Raw genomic sequence first — 16,681 nt, 5'->3', positions numbered from 1 at the left:
AGCAGTGGTCAACAATGCAGGAGACATCTCAGCGAACAAGGAGTGGTTGGCCATGAGTTAAGGCCATGAGTGTCACCTCCAAAGCAACGCTGCAATGTTGGGGAGAAGTTCTTCTCATTTAACTGACCGTTTTCTCATCACTGATGCTTAGAGGCAGTAGAGGACATGGGTATCTAGAAGGCTATGCCACTCAGACATGGGATCAAACAAGAGAGGAAGCAACAGTTGGAGGAACGAGCACAAATTATAACCTGTTATTCCAGAGAGTTTTTCTTAGTTTTATGGTGCTCGTGGTCAAAGTTTGAACCATCTCGAAACATGCAGCAGAGACACAAACAAGATGGGGCTCCACGTACATTCCTATCCCGTGCTCCACCACCCTCGGTTCCGCCGCGCACTGCACTGAAAATTGGGTGAACGGTGGTGTAAACAGCGAGCAACCAGCTAATCAGAACCTGTTGACCACAACCCACCACCCACATGAACCGTCCAACCCCACTTGGACTGCAGAGGAACTTCAGCAGGCAAGAACCATTCCAAAACTGTAGAGTCTGGAACGACCTGTCACGCATAGACATTCATCTCACATCGAGGTTCCAACAGTGTAGCTGGGAAAGAAAGAAATGGTAAAAGCTGTAACTTCCCCCTAAAAAAAAAAAAAACCAGCTCTTGGGTGCACTCCCAAGTCACCCCAACCATATGATTCACACCGAGTCAGCAGAAATTTTCCACCATCAGCATAGCGCAGCGTTACTGCAAGACAGCGACCAACATAAACAGTTCAGCTGTGCTTCCCCTGAAAGTCTATCACTGTGCATGAGTCCCGCTGGGCCTGTGAGCCTCAAATGTTGTTTATTTTATTAGTCCCAGGACACCGGGCCAAACAGGAACCCAATACTGAGTGCAGAGCCCAAGAGGAACTTTGAAGAACGCTCATGGTAATTGGCAATTCTTCCGCATTCCATCGTGGTACCAACACCCACCAAAAAGCTGAAAAGGTGAAGATGGTTCCATATACCTTGACAACCATTTCCCTCTTAACAAACCTCAAACAGCAAGCTTTAGAACTTTGACGGACGTCCTACAGAATCACCTTAAAGCCAGATGATTAGCCTCTGGACTCCAATCTAGGTAAAAGCCTAAATTAAAATAATAAGCACTTTAATGCCATCAGTTCGTTGCTGAGGTGATACTTCTATCTAGCTGAGTTTCTGATCGATATATAACAGCGGAGTATTTTACCGGAGAAACTAGGGATAAGCACCTTTACTCAAGGGTATGACACAGCAGATTCTTGGCCTTGAATCAGAAATCCATGTCCTTCACCACAGTACTACTTGCTCTTAGTGAAGAGGATGTGCTACTGTACCGCTGTCCAGACTTTCAATGAAAAATCTGGACGCTCAACAAAATACAAGACCCCAAAACGAGGGTATCGGACCAAAAAAGCTTCACCAAGCCGCAACGAAATTTCTGCATTGCCACGTTCGTTGTCTACAACTGGGTGCATGAATGTATGAAGCACTTCTCCACCTGCGGTTAACCTTAGGCAGTAGCACAGAGTCACCCCAGCTCTGTGGAAATGGCAATCAATATGGATCCAATCTAGACTGCACATGGTCTGGCTGCAGTCGATGTGATGTCACGCCAATACATTCCACTAGCGTAAGCCAACAGAAAACAGGATTTGATGAAACATACCCATGCGCGCTGCTTATGGAAACCATTCACTTCTGGGTAATGGACTGAAATAAGGGCGGCGCATGGACACTAGGCCACCAAAACAGGCTCGCTCCTCATTTAACATACAGTGTTGCGCAAAACGGCTTGAGGCGTTCTTTTACTAGTTATTCACTAGTCATTCTTTAGGTGATAGTCTTTCCTTAATTGAGGAGATTGAAGAGCATTTCTGCTGACAGTTCTTCAGAGATGAGGGAGATTATACACGTCGACAAGTTTCACAGAAAGCATTCACTGTTACCATGGAAACATCAAGCTATCTTCTAGCTATGACAGCCAACTGATTACAACAATTGTATGCTGATAGATAAAGATATTCAACAACATGCCTATCACAGTTTTTTTTTCCTCCAAAAAACTATTTTGGTTATGAAAATATCAAGTTAATGTAAAATTTTCCAACTTAGACTTATCTAAACACACCATTATTATGTAATCGTAAACCTACCTTTTGTTTACTGCTAACTGGCAAACTAGATGTCTTTCAAAATACCACAGCTTTGGCTGCTCTGCATATTTTAAAAAACAGATTAAAATCCGTCTAATCGAGTTCTGGTTTCTTTCTCAATTCGTTAATGAAATTTTTTTATTCACAAACTTAATCCCATTAAGTCTTAAAGACATTAATCTTCCGGCACTTACAGTCAGGTTCTTGTGTCGTTATTCAATTTAATAAACTGTTAAAGTACGTTTTTCTGGGATTTCTTCACTTAACTGTTATGAATTTGCCCAATAACTGTTCTCCAATCAAAGTTAAAATTTGGTTATCAAATCAATCCAAGAAATATTCCACCTCCTATATCTGAAACGCCAGCTATACAAAACTGATGGTTTCAAGGGAGTTCTTGATGGCCCTAAAATGAGGTCACTTTTTATGGCCCCTATTATTCTCACTTATGATATGGAGGTCTTGCCAGCTCAAGGTAGTCAAGTGTTGTCACGACAGAGAGGGATATAGCAGCTTTCCCTTGCACGGGGCATTTTCCCTGTGCTCCAAGCAGCAGTACAAGGGGACAAGGGAAAACCCGTCCCACTCCAGGAAAGGAACAGGATGCTGCTTTAACCCATATTGGTTGGAGGACAGGTCCAGATACTTCATGCTGCATTGAGGTCAGACACCCTCTCACCCACCAGTACAGCAACTCGCAGACAGAAGGAACTTTACATCATCATATTCATAACTTACAGTAAACCTTAAGGTCTACCTGGGGCACACGGTTCCCAAAAGGCAGAAGGAAGTGTTGGCACAACGCACTATCCCATTGGGCTTACCCAAGACTTCAGCAGCGAATGCGGAAATCAGCAGCAGCTGAGTGGTCAGTGTTCATCATTCTGAAAGTTATTCAATAAATATGCAAACTGGAACAAGAAAAAAAAAATCGAAAGTCCGCAGAAACACTGAAAAAGTAAATGAAACCAAAATTTGCTGCCTTGTCAAAATGTGTTAAAAGGCACTAGGCCGGAACAGAACAAATGGTATCTGTTTAAAAAGCTCTTTAGCAGTTTGACCCAACACAGACAGCCACTATAACATGGCCTTTCATCTTTCAGAATGAAACATCTGCTGAAACTCGGGAATCGGGCCTCGGTTTTGTTTTTGATCAAATACATACCGTGAAATTATAGTCAAGCTTTACTAAGCAGTTTAGAGCACAGTGAAAATGTTGGGGAAATTCAGCAGTACCTTGGAAGCTGACAGCTATTCGCCACCATCTCTGAAGGCCCCAACACCCAGAGATGACTGGAAGTTTTCTGCCCCATTTTTTTTATGGAAGACATCTTTCTTTCAGTTGAACAGGGTCTCCCAGCGAGTAATGTTAACTTCAGAAAATCAGAAAAATCCTATTGGCCATAACCTACCGTGAACTGTTCAACCAGCTACGGCACCCATCCCATCTCCTCATCAGCTTAACACTCAAACTGCAGCCAAACACACGATGAAGGTCCAGAATTCGTCAGACTCCCTCAACGAGAAAAGCCAACAATGTCTCTAAAGCCAGAGAATTAGAGGGAAAAGAGCATGACGACATCAGGTGACACGATCCTACCTGGAGATCCAACTCTACAAGAGAGCACCTTGCAGACAAAACCATACTACGGCGAAGTCATCCATGACACGCCTTGCAGTAAGTCGGGACAGCCGAGTGTGATGTTCACGCTCTAACCTGATGGGTCTGCCTGCTTCATAATGTTTTGGAGGAAGAATGCCATGACCTCAAAGAACAAGGCCGGCAGCTGCCAATAAGAGGATTTTTTTGACGAAACAGAAGCATAATGCCCCCCGTTCATGAGTGACGACAGTAACGAGGGAAACAATTCATGAAAAAGCTTTTTTCCTTCCTAAAGGTCTATAGTAAAAACAGTCCACAAATTTGACCTTGCCCTCATTCTGACACAGCAGAAGTTACTGGTTTCGGTCAGCCAGGCTAAGGCAGCAAACAGCTGAACAACAAAAACACGTTCCTGGGGAGAACTGAGCTCTGTTAATAACCCCAGGGTGTTCGAGGCACCACGGTCCGCCATGCTCGGCTTCCTGTCGTCCGCCTTCCTGCCAACAGATTTCAGCAGAACAATGGCAGCTTTGCTGCTGGAACAGGAAGACTGACACTGGATCTTCTGCTGAAACGTCCATGACACAAGGCAACCGTTCCTTCTCTCGTTTTCACTTCTGTACAGAAAGAGAAATCTTGTGTTCAGCCAGTCCATTCTGGCACTTTTATTAAGCCATTGACTTCATCAAATTATTGACATCAGGATGAGCATCACTTGCCAGCTCTGCCCTGCATGAAGATGCTGCATTTCCAGTCAACATCAGCGATGTAGACTCAAGCGTTAGGTTTGGAAGAGAACTACACCACCGAAGTAAGGTCAAATGGGTCTCATACCCCGCTGCCCAGCCCTCATCTGATCTTCATGCCAAGACAGAACCAGTGCTTCACGCTACTGGGTTCCTGGTTCATCACACAGACAAGTGCAACTCCTCTGCTCAAAAAGAGCATTGTTCCTACATACTGGGTAACATCCCCGGCTGAGCGCTTCATCCAGCTCTCCCGAGAGTCATCCAAAACTAACAAACAGGTCAGCGCTGCAGGGGGGTGGCCATGAGGGTTGAGGGGGTCTTTCTATTCCCGCAAAGAAAAGCAAAATGCAGACAATGAAACCTTTCAGCTTCTCAAGGAGGAAGGCGAGTGACACACAGCTGTGTAGGTGGAGCACTCAACGCAGCTTCAAGAAGACATTCCGGGTTCGTGATGCAGAACACTAAATATCCCAGTTGAGGGTATGGGTTTACCACGTTTTACAGTAAAAATTTAAAAATCAACGGGAGATTTTTTCAAAAATCTCTGAGTAAGATGCACAATAAAAACATCTTAACCTGTGGATGCACGTCCGTCCCATGCCGATGTGCCATCGGTAGATACAGACAGGAACGGTCATGCAAACCGCTCGAGTTGTCACCTGTTCTCACTTTCCCAGCAACCCCTGCATGATCCAGCCAAGCGTCACATAAACATGGGGTTACACACCGAAGGGGCCTGGAGAATAAAAAGTTCAGTTGCGCTCTCTCTCTGGGCCACATGCCAACGCCAACAGCCATTAACACCTCTGACACAGAGTTGTCTATTAGACTCCATTACAGGGCCAGATCCCAGGTCTGAATGGCCCGCTGTATGTGTCAGCCACAGGGCCGGAGGCGGGAAGAACGAGCTCTATGTTGGCGAGCGGGGGGTTGGATGAGAAGAGGAACGAAACCCCAGTAACATGCCACCGTTAGCCAAAGACCCCTTCTCCCCCATCTCAGCTCAACATCATAATCGTTGCACTTCATGAGCAACACGCTTCCATCATCCAGCACTCGTCTCCAGCTGGACCTTTCTGGTAAACATACTACTTGACCCGTGTCATACGGTGGACCGAGAAACGATGGCGAGAGCAATTTTTTTCTTTTTTTTCTTTTTTACCCCCCCCCCCATGAATCAAAATGGATTACCAGCCCACCGAAGGTGTCTGGCTCCACACACTATCGAACCCGACAGATAAAAATTTGTCCATTCGTCATTTCCGACAACTAAAATCTTTATTCAATAAATAAACCCTAAAAACTTTCATTCCAATGATAAACTCTAAAATCAAAATCAATAAGACCAACTTATATAAAGACAGTGTGACAGAACCTTTAAAACACACCCCAAGGAAAACAGCAAACACTATGACCAGCGTAAGACACCCTTTGAGTGCCAGGCACTTCCAGAACAGTGGGTCTCAATATTCAACATGCCGGTTGAGCCAATGCCGTCCCACATGTCCCACAATGCACCGCACTAGGAGCGGCAGGAAACGAGGCGGGAGAACTACTGGACTGTTCATTTGTCTTCATGACGTCACTTTGCTCAATCGCTCCTGAACATATTAAATTCTCCAGCTCAAATCCTTCGAAAAATGCCATTAGAGGATTTGATCTTGGCTCTGAACTGTTAAAAATTTAAATAAATAAATAAATAAATAAATAAATAATAATAATAATAACCATAGAATCTACAAGTCGATTATCCCCCTCTCTCCTCTTAATCTCACAGATTTAATATTTCCATAACAGGCAAATAATCCACAAAGATTATTTCAGAATGTCAGGCAGACTTGCCCATTGGACAAGCCGTCACAGTAAACAAGTAACAGATGCCGGCGGTGATGTTCCCACAGCTGTCAGAACGGCGCGGTGGTGTGGCGGCGCGGCGGCGGTGCGCTGCAGTGTGCCGAATCCTGCCGCTGCATTCGCAGCCTGTTTCAGCAGCCCGGGCTGCGGCCAGAAAGGACGGGTGCGGAAGGCAGGGAGAGGAACCCCGTCTGGGCAGGACGGACGCCAGCGGGAGTCTGCCGCATTCCCCCGCAGCGCGCCTGCGCCTCCGTCCTCCGCCTCTCCCCCGAGTCATCGACGGCCTCGCGGCATCTGCACGGAGATGAGCGCCTCTGCACGTTGCGGCAGCGCTGCAGCCGGACCAAGAGCGAGCGATTCGATCGGGTCTCAAAGCGCCGTGTCAGAGAGAGATGTGCGCGCACCCGCCTGCACCCAAACAAACACACACACACACACACACACACACACACACACACACACACACACGCAAGTGCGAGCACCAATGCGGCTAACCTTGACGGAGAGCACATGCTCACACTGGCTCAGTCAGGATCGCACGGGTCTCAAACACATCTCCGTCTGGTCTGCATTCAGTGGCTAAACACCTTGTGTGTGGCATTAATGGGCAGTAACACCCCCCCCCACCGGTCACTCATCAACAGCCCCCGTTACTGCTGCACACCCCTCTTCGGAGACACCGAGGCCAACCAGTCACAGCTCTTTCCTGATGAGCAACGTTACGAGACGCGTGAAAAAAGAATCGCCACGATGAGACGCGTCCCGCGGGCAAAGTGTGATCGTCGGGCCCCGGAGCCTAGGGGCCCGTTTCGTTTAGCTGCATCGATCCGTAGCCCAGGCCCACGGGAGAGGCGGACCGTCCCACGTGGACATGGCCGCCGTCCGCTCATCCCTCCGTCCCGCAGCCGAGGGCGACGCCGTCCATCAGTGCCCGTCTGATTTGTCTCACCAGGCGAGGACAAGCGAGGGCCACGGGCCCCTCCTTCCCCTGCCACCGAGTGCGTTTTAAAACCCTTGAGCAGAGATTGAGCAACACACTGAACACAATCGCATTGCTTAACCCTCACATCACCGGGGTGTGAAGAAAAAGAAACCAACCATCATGTCGATACCGGGGTAAATGCAGACTCCTGGGTAAACCCGGAGTCACGGAGAGCCGCTCTCACCCACAGAGTCGCACGGCTCGGCAACCCGGGCGCACGCGATAATGGGCGAACTCCAGTTTACCGCCATTTTACCTCAACCTTCCCTCAAACTTTCACGAAGATAAGATCTACGCAGCACAGCTGGAGGCCTTTGGTTCCCTCTTCCCCTTCGCGTTGAGGAGATAAAAGGGAACTAAACGCACATTATATTTACATCGCAACAGCATGTATGACATCAAAGAAACACTTCTCACATCCTAGTATTGTGGCATTATTAATATTGCATTATTATTAGCACTACAACTGTATGATGGGGGGGTAGCAGGTAGTCTAGTGGTTAGAGGCGCCTCCTTAGTACTTGAGACTCAGGTTCGAACCCACCCTCTTGATGTCGTACCCTGATCAAGGTACTAACCCTGGTGCGCTCCAGTAAAAATTACCCAGCTGTACAAATGGGGAAATCGGTGTAAATAGCTTAATGTTGTAAGTGAAAGGGAGGTAAATGAAGAAATGTAACGTAAATGCAGACAGGGAGTTTCCTCACCAAGGGCCGCCTACTAGCTGAGCGGTCAACGGTCGACGGCGTTCCTTCGGCCCCCAACTCCTACCGGTGTCACAGCAGAGCGCAGAGGGCCTGACGCAGAGTCGCAGCGGCGCGCCTCCGCCTCCACGCAACGTACGTTTCTGTTGAGATATTCAAAACGAAGGAAGGCCGCGTAACGAAAACGCCACGGCGCGGCGGATAGGAGACGATATTGGGGCTGTTGACCCCGGCAGAGACAATCGCTGCCGTTATTCATGGACATTCGTCCTTCTTCATGGAAATTGGTTGCAAAGCAGACAGAGGCCTTGAAACGCATCTCTATGTGCAGCAATGAGTGACCAGTGGGGTAACTGAACAAGGGTGACTGACACACACACACACACACACACACACACACACACACACACACACACACAGCCCATAAGAGCGTAGACACGTAAACGGCTCCACTGTGCGCACCATGGGAAACACTAATGTTGACTTCATCCTCCACCAGCCTCTTCCTCTCACGATGATGATCCCAGCAAGGCCTTTACGACATAACGAGAACTCTGAACGAAAACAGACATTTACATTTATTCACTTAGCGGACGCTTCTGTCCAAAGCGACGTACATCTCGGCAAAAGCACAATTTATGCATTACATTAAGAAAAAGAGACATGGCTGCAGACATGTGACTCAAGTAACCCTAGTTTGTTACCTACCACTTGCTGCACCGAGGTTCATCGTTCAAGTAGGTGCATAAAACACAGGATAGAGATCGTTCGACAGACATCAAACTTTACACCCCCTCACCCCACCCCATTTATGCAGATGTTCACTTATAATGAAGCCGGAGGGAAGCTATTCAATTGACTCAAAGGTCAAACGGCAGGACACTCCCACCCCCCGCCCGGTCACAAGTCCGGCTCCTCCGAAACGCAAGCGGCTCCTTCTGCGGGTCGAAGCGCTCCTTTCCCAGGACTATGTTACGCAATGCCGCTTAGGAAAGATTATGTTATTTCTGAGTGAAATTCACTGGAAGTGAATGGAAGGGATGTGAGATTTACCAATTATGCAACTGTTCTGTTTCCCAGGGTATCAGCGCCTATTTATACTTACGTTTGCATATTTACCTGAGACTTCGCTTCAAAGAAAAGTACAATGTCATTGCGCAAAGTTACTCGGTGCTTTACCCCATTTACCGTATCAACTCAGGGTAAGTACCGTCATCAACGGTACGACAGCACGAGGTGGGATTCAAACCCACGTCCTTTGAGCGCAAGGCAGCAACTCTAACCACTATGCCTCCTGCTGCCCCAATTCACCACTGTACAGTAAAAATGATCTACAAGATGGGCGGGGGGGGGGGGTCAAGTGGACCAAAGGCGGAGACCATCCCTCCAGTGGGTTCCCTCCACCTTGAGAGCTCTCCAACACTGAGGGACATGTCGCCGAGTTCCAACCCCTCGTGAACCAGGACCATGCTGGCATGCGTGAAGCTTCATCGTAAATCATCCCTCCACTGCATCCGTTTGAAATGCAAGATGTTTCAGGAATGACATTCCTCCCTGGGGGGGGGGCCGGGGGAGAAGAAAAAAAAAAAAAAAAATGCAGAATCGCGGGTTCTGCTCCGGCCCCGAGACACACGGCGCAAGTTCGAAGTGGAGACTTTTCACTTCCGATCCCCTGTACAATGTCTACAGGAGGCGGTCTTCACGCAAGGGACCCGGCGGGTCCACTCAATGTCCAGGCCTCTCTCCCCAGGGACCATGAAGTAAGACACATTACAGATGGTTCAAAACCTGATGCTGTGGGTCCCTCATTGTCTTCGCACCACCAGCCAACCAAACACGGTGACTCCCAGCAGGAACGTCAACAGAAAGCCAATAAAAAGGAAGGGACCCACCGATGGACGTTGTCCCAACAAACCCCGCCCCCCGGTGTTCTTTTTAATTCGAGTTCCAAACAGCAGTCGCCCTGATGACTACATTTCCATACGGTAGTAAGAACACCGGAGACATCCTCACACTGGGCTCACTGTGTCCTCTAAAGCGACATCAGATAATGACGCACTTTACATAAATATAAAACGAAACGTGCAGATTAAAAGGCTCATTGCACGCTCAATATGCAAATGACCAAACAACAGCTACCATGTCCAGACGACATCTGATGTGACCGCTGCAGAAAACGTACAGGAGGCGCAGCTGCCTGGTGGGGAAACGAACCCGCGTGTTACCGAAACACGCGTTAGAGAGAACGGGCAGCAGCTGCGGGGGTCCTGCTGCGAGACGGACCCTCGCTCGCCTCATCGCGGTGGACAGTTCCCATAATGCAGTGGGGCTTCAATACTGCACCACCTGCTGCCCGCCACACATCAACAGCACATCCCCATTAACTCCATGGCCCATCAGCAGGACAACTGCGTTCTAAAGAGCTCTGAACACTTGCCAACATGGGGGGGGGGGGGGGTGAGCACTTGGACATCCCCCCCCCCATCCATAGTCTAGCTGGGTGTGGTGCGCTTGGCCCCGGAGCAACTGCTTGGGACCCTACATCAGCGGAGAGGAATGAGGTGGGGGGTTCACCTGCTTATGTCATTCTTATGTACTCATGGGAGGGGCGGTGTTATCACAGCAACAGGCCCATCCCAAAGCCCCCCCCCAACCCCACCAGTGCATTAGACAGAAGTCAACTGTCCAGGGACGACCAATCTGGCGTAATTCCATTATGGACCACTGAGACGTCTGGCATGAACGTGGCTCACATTCAGAGCGGTCGATAGGAGCTCGAGCTTCAGCCCCCCTCCCCATCCCCCTCCAACGCAGCCTTTCGGGTCCTCGGTTCCAGCAGAGCCCTTCGGACACAACCCAGGGGACTAGAAGACAACATCCTTCACCCTTCTTTGGTCCTTAAGTCAGAGTGAAAAATTATTAATTTGTCTAAAAATACACCAGTTTAAAGCATATGAACACAGGCAGGACAGATAAGACAAAAACGAGTGACCTTCAAAGTCATCATGAAGAAGAAGAAGAAAAAAAAAAAGTGACTGAATACACAGAAAAGGGGAAGCAGCGGAACCACGGGGAGAAGCGCTCCCGATTTTTCGTCCTCTTGTTCTTCTGACATCGAGCGCAAAGACCCAGTTTGGTGGGTCGACACGGCGGTCCAGAGCGTCTCTCGGCGCATCGCGCAACCAAACAACACTTTGCACACAAATAAACCGCCGAGGGTGTGAACGCCAACCGAGACCCGAAGCCAAACGCTACGAGATGAACGCTTGCGGCTTTCGGCTTCTTCCGAGACGCAGAAAAATGCGACAATGTTCCCCGAACCCGAACCCCCTGTGTGTGTCGGGGGGGGGAGGGCAACAAGGGGAAAGGGTTCGACTGATTAAAGAACTGAACATGAAAACGTTGAGTGATACAGGCGGAATATGTAGACTACATTAATTTCACAGGAAACTGACCATCAGGTGCGGGGGAGGGGGGCTTTTCCTTTGCACTTACAGGTAGAACGACGTCACGTGACCAAAGGTGGAACTCATTATATTGACCGAACTGTGGGTCTGATGTTAATTTGATTCTTTGAGACAATTAGAGGGATGGAGTCACATCCTTCGAGGGAGAGACAATGATCTCCAGGACAATGTATCTGCTGCAGGGTTTTCTGGGTAAATTAATCCACGGGGAGTCGACACAAGCCTGTTTCCTCCCTTTTCCTCGCCAGGGATCTAACGAGGGAAGCAAGGAGTCCTGGGTTACGGAGACAGGACCCCCTGTGCTCAGACTGATGGACGCGTCCCCTCTCTTCAACCTCGATGGACACGTCATCCTCATAATGTGGTAAAATCCAGCCAGAGCCCGATTTCTGCAGGAAAGTACCGCCATCACTGCTTAGTGCTGCCTTGCCCTAGTCTTTCAGCCCACACCCTTCTGGCGCGCCAAGAAAGTCTGGATCCCGACTGAATTCGGTCAGGTGTCCTAAGGACCAAGGCACCGTTCCGGAAACTACGCTGACGAAGGCTCGGGGAATTGATGTCATTCCGTCATCCACCTCGGGTGCCTTCGCCCGCTCTATGACGCAGACCCCAGGACTCTGCCGCAGCTCCCAAAATCCTCTCCGCCGGGGCCGGGCCGCGACTGCAGCTCAGGCTTGCGCAGTCAGGAAGAACGACGCAATGTGCAGCGTTTATTTTTAGAGCAGCTGAATATTTCATGATTTCAAAAAACCGTAGTCGTCCTGCACCCGCGCCTCGGGGCGCCTGGCATCCTGCAGAACTGCGACACTTTGAAAGACCAACCCTGTGAATGCGCCCGCGGAGCCCCGCGGACAACCCACCGTCCAGTTGTCGTTCAGATCAGATGGCCGACTGACCCGCGAACACAGGCCAGGTGAGCTGTTCACGCCCGCTTTAAGTGGTTAAGATGAAGAACACCAACAGCTCTACACTCAAGATCACACCCTCTTTCTTGAGTTAGCGGTCGCCATAAGTCAACATGAACTCTGTCCACAGTAACCCCATTCCTGTCATACTTTGGGCAACATCATGACAAAACCGGTTTCTCTCAAGAAGACGGTGATGGTTGGAAAACTTGGAGGAAAGATGAAGAGAAGAACATCAACTGGACAGGTGGGCTCCGCCAAAGAAACGAGGGACACACCCCTTCAACACTAAGGATGAGTGGAGGACGGAAGTTTTTGGATGGATTCCGTACATACGGGCAATGACCGACATTGACACAAGAGCCCTTAACAGCAATCTTGGAGATCAGGGGGTCAAAGGACACAAGGTGGACAACAGAGGGTTTTATCTGAGATGTGGGCAGTGTGATTGTCAGTCAGGGTCTTTGTCTGAAGCTTTAAGATCCTTCTCCTTCTGGCACATGTAATATTTTATGCTGCTGAGTGAGGAATGCAGACCTCTGCCTCATTAATATGGAAATGTGCTCGAGCTCCACTTGTGGGGGGGGTGGGATTTGATTTTTTTTGCATAACCCCCCTGCATGAGACCACCAGTTGTGTCCTGAAAGTCAGTGGACATCCTTGAAGCTCTGAAGCATCTTCCAGCCCATCACACTGGGATGCACAGGACACCCAAAGGGCAAGGGGGCTTTATCCTGAGTGTCAGATTTCGCCCAAGAGGCCGATGCACATTCATCAACACACTCATCAACATTCTCCAGCCTCACCTTTTGGGGCCAATGATTTCTACGTTTTTTTTTTTTTCTGATTCCTCATTAACCGGATCGCATCAGGTCAAGATGACATATGCAAGGACAAAAAAAAAAAAAAAAAGTCCCATCGACATTTCTCGCTCCACGGCGAAGAATCGCATGAAAACGTGGCCAAGTTCAAGTGCAGAACGACACCGTTCATTTGCAACAGCGTCGAACAGAACAAAACCCATGAAAAGGAGACATGTCACCGTGATCGATGGCACTCGGGGGACCGCGTGGCCTCAACCGGATTAGACCCGGAGAACGGCCAACGCTACGCCTGAAGAACAAAGGAAACGAGGTGCTTTTATTGATGGGGGGCCCAATGTGGTGGCGGCGGGAAACGACGGGATCGGGAACGAGGGCCGCACGGTCCGTCCGAACACACGTGTCAGAACGGACTGCAGACCTTCTCCTAAATCCCAGATTAGGAGTCCGAATTGCTTGCGCTGCACATTGAGGATATTCCGACTGACCTCGTCTGAGTAACGGACGCAGGGGACACACACACACACACACACACACACACCTGCCCTGCTGCCCCCGGCACCTCCTCCTTCTCCTCCTGGTCCTCAATGTCAGAGTCGGATGGGATGCAGTAAAACAGCGTGAGGTCCGCAGGGCCACTGCTCTCAGATGCAGAACCCAAAGCCCAAATGCTGCAGAGTCACGCATGCACACACACACACACACAAGGCAAGCTGAGTGTGTCACACACACACACACACAAGCCCACTCCTGACACCAGGGACACAGTCACCATATATCTCATGTAACCCCATCCTTAGGAGGACATCATCAGATTACTGGCAACCAAAGGACCTATCTGACTAGAAAACAAACACACACACACTATCTCTCTGCCACTCACTCATGGATGCGACACAGACGGAGGGTGTCTTTGTAACGTGATCACAGTGACAATCACCTCCCCTGGATGGAAGGACCCCTGCGGGGTATTGGGACACATATAATAATGGACAGTATCGCCCAAAAAGCCAAACACAGAGACACGATCATGGTCAAATCGCCATCTGTCCTTCTGTCTCCTTCATCATCATGGTGACATTTGTGTGCGAATCGTCAAGACGGAACATAGCACAACAACGTGTGTGTGTGTGTGTGTGTGTCTTACCTGCCCTGCTGCTCCGATCCCGTCCCCTGCGCGTTCTCGACCCTCTCCCTCCGGACGGCGGGGGCGCGCACTCCGCGTGCTTACGAGCAGAGAACCCGAGAGGTGCCGTTTAATCCCCGTTCCGTTCCGTTCCGTTCCGTTCACCGCGCGCTTTGTTCCTCCAGCATCCCCCTACGGCGGTGTCCTCCTCCCCCCCCCCGCACAGAGCCCCCGCACAGAGCCCCCGTCCAACGCGCCCTCCTCCGCGCTCCTCCACTCGTCGGAACACAGCTCCTCGAACCCGTGCTCCTGCTCCTCCTGTCGAGCAGCGCAGTCAGTCAGCGGCTCGCGCTCGAGAAAAGCGCGCCCCTGCTTTCAGCGCTCCACTCAAGCGTGGGGAGGGAGTGGCGGTGTGGGCGGGGCTTGTTGGGTGGGCGCCGCTGAACGGGCGGTACTTCTGGGGGGGGCGTTACCAAGCGGGCGGGTTTTCGCGGTGGGCGAGGCGGTGGTGGGCGTGGCTTGCGTTTGGGGGCGGGGCGGAGAGGGCGGGATTCCGCGCACACGGGATTTAAATGACGACGGCGGCGAATCAAAGGCGAGGTCGCGTGCGCGCGGAGCGCTGCTGCCACGCAGTGTTGCCGCAGGAGCATGAACACACACTGCGAGAAACACTCGTGTGTGTGTGTGTGTCGGCGGGCCGAAATCTGACCCCCCCTTTAACATCACATTTCAGCGCAATATGCTGCACGTGTATTGTCGAACCCCGTCAATTTGTAACATTCCAGTACAAACTGTGAATGCGGGGCATCGGTCTGCTTCGAAGAGTGCTAATTTTAGAGTGTGCTGCTCACTGAAATTGGACGATGTGGATTATTATTAATGAGCTTTTGAGCAGAACGCATCGGCAGCGCGAGGGGATGTGACTGACTGCAGTACGGACGGAAATTAAAGCAGAGAACAACCCGCATCCATTCCTGAATACGCATCTCCCCCTTTTATTGTGCCCGTAGCAGCCATTGCATTGCTGCACCACTCTGGGGGGGGGGTTGACAGTCTGCGGCCTGGGGTTCATGGCTCATGGAGGTTTCCAATCTGCTTCAGTGATGATTCACTTTGTTCAGATAATTATTCCCTCTGGTTGAGCTCATTTAGCCTCTCCATGGTGGGTTTGTTCTGGGCGTAAACACCCCCCAGGCCTGGGCTGAGAGACCCCCGCAACCCGACCCACGTACACAAGCCCACCTGCCTCCCGGACCGACGCTCCTTAGTAAACACTCGTCAGCAACAGCCACTTGTACGCGCTGCCCGCTCTCGTCTCGCTTTCCTGCAACTGTCAATCACAGAGAGCTGGGGGGTCGGGGGGTGTTTGACAGGAGGTCCTCCACACTCGGTGAGGAACACATTTCACACTTGCAGGTGGAACCCGCAGGTCTGCAACAAAGTGACGAAGCCCGCTGCTTCCACCATCTGTCAAACCTTCACCGGCACCCCCCCCACCGCCATGGAGCAGCTGAGATGGTCTGTCCCAAAGTCAGTGATTCTGTGTCTCTCAGCCCAATGTAGCATCACCCTTGGACCCGGAGCCATGCAGAGAGTAGGGGGCAGATGTTCCAAAGGAAGGTTTTTTCCCCAGTGGCAAGAAGAAACCACAACCTCCCGAGGCATGATGAATAACGCTGAGAAGTCCAGTTGGAGAACACTGTTTAAAGGGTTAAAAATCACGTAAACTTTACTACGTGCGTTTAAATGTACGTATTTTATTGCATTAATGAAATTCTCCCGGTGTCACTTGTCATTTCATTCACATTCCAGACATGGTTCCCTGTGGGCCAGAGAAAGCGCAGACAATTGACAGTTTAATTACAGTGTTACTTCCTTTTAATTACAGGAAGGAGAGCATGATGGGCTAAACTGGTTTTGAGAATCAAATGTACAGTCACAATACGCCCACAAACAAGCCTGTCGGAGTCATGGAGTGGAACACGCAGGTTTACCATCAGTAAGACATGGGGTGGCGCCCCCTCGTCCCAGTGGGGTGTTAGAACACCTCTACGTACTGCCATTTGCCCAATGTGCTGTTATTAATGTGACAGCCACATGGATACAATTACAAAAAATTCTTGGACACGCCCCTTCAGTGTTCCTTGCTTGCAGCTTCAGCCATTGAATCATCATCACTGTGTATCCTTGGAGATATGGAAAGGAAACAGCAGGCAGCCAGGTGGAGTGGAGCTGCTCCGAAGTCCAGGTGCCTAAAAACTATTTGCATCTGTTTATGACTT

General features: G+C 50.1%; 1 protein-coding gene across 5 annotated transcripts in view; it reads right to left on the bottom strand.

Annotated features, from left to right (window-relative positions):
• LOC108942296 (unconventional myosin-IXa-like) overlaps positions 1 to 14,777 on the bottom strand; it is a 76,733-nt gene extending 61,956 nt beyond the window's left edge. For all 5 annotated transcript variants that reach the window (XM_018765520.2, XM_018765519.2, XM_018765521.2 and 2 more), the window contains exon 1: positions 14,421 to 14,777. The gene's annotated coding sequence lies outside the window, so the exon portion shown is untranslated. The remainder of the gene's footprint in view (positions 1 to 14,420) is intronic.
• Positions 14,778 to 16,681: the final 1,904 nt, after the last annotated feature.

The sequence above is a fragment of the Scleropages formosus genome, chromosome 5 (assembly GCF_900964775.1).
Source record: "Scleropages formosus chromosome 5, fSclFor1.1, whole genome shotgun sequence".
NCBI classification, from domain to species: Eukaryota; Metazoa; Chordata; class Actinopteri; order Osteoglossiformes; family Osteoglossidae; genus Scleropages; species Scleropages formosus.
This window is presented reverse-complemented; position numbering and strand designations above follow the sequence as displayed.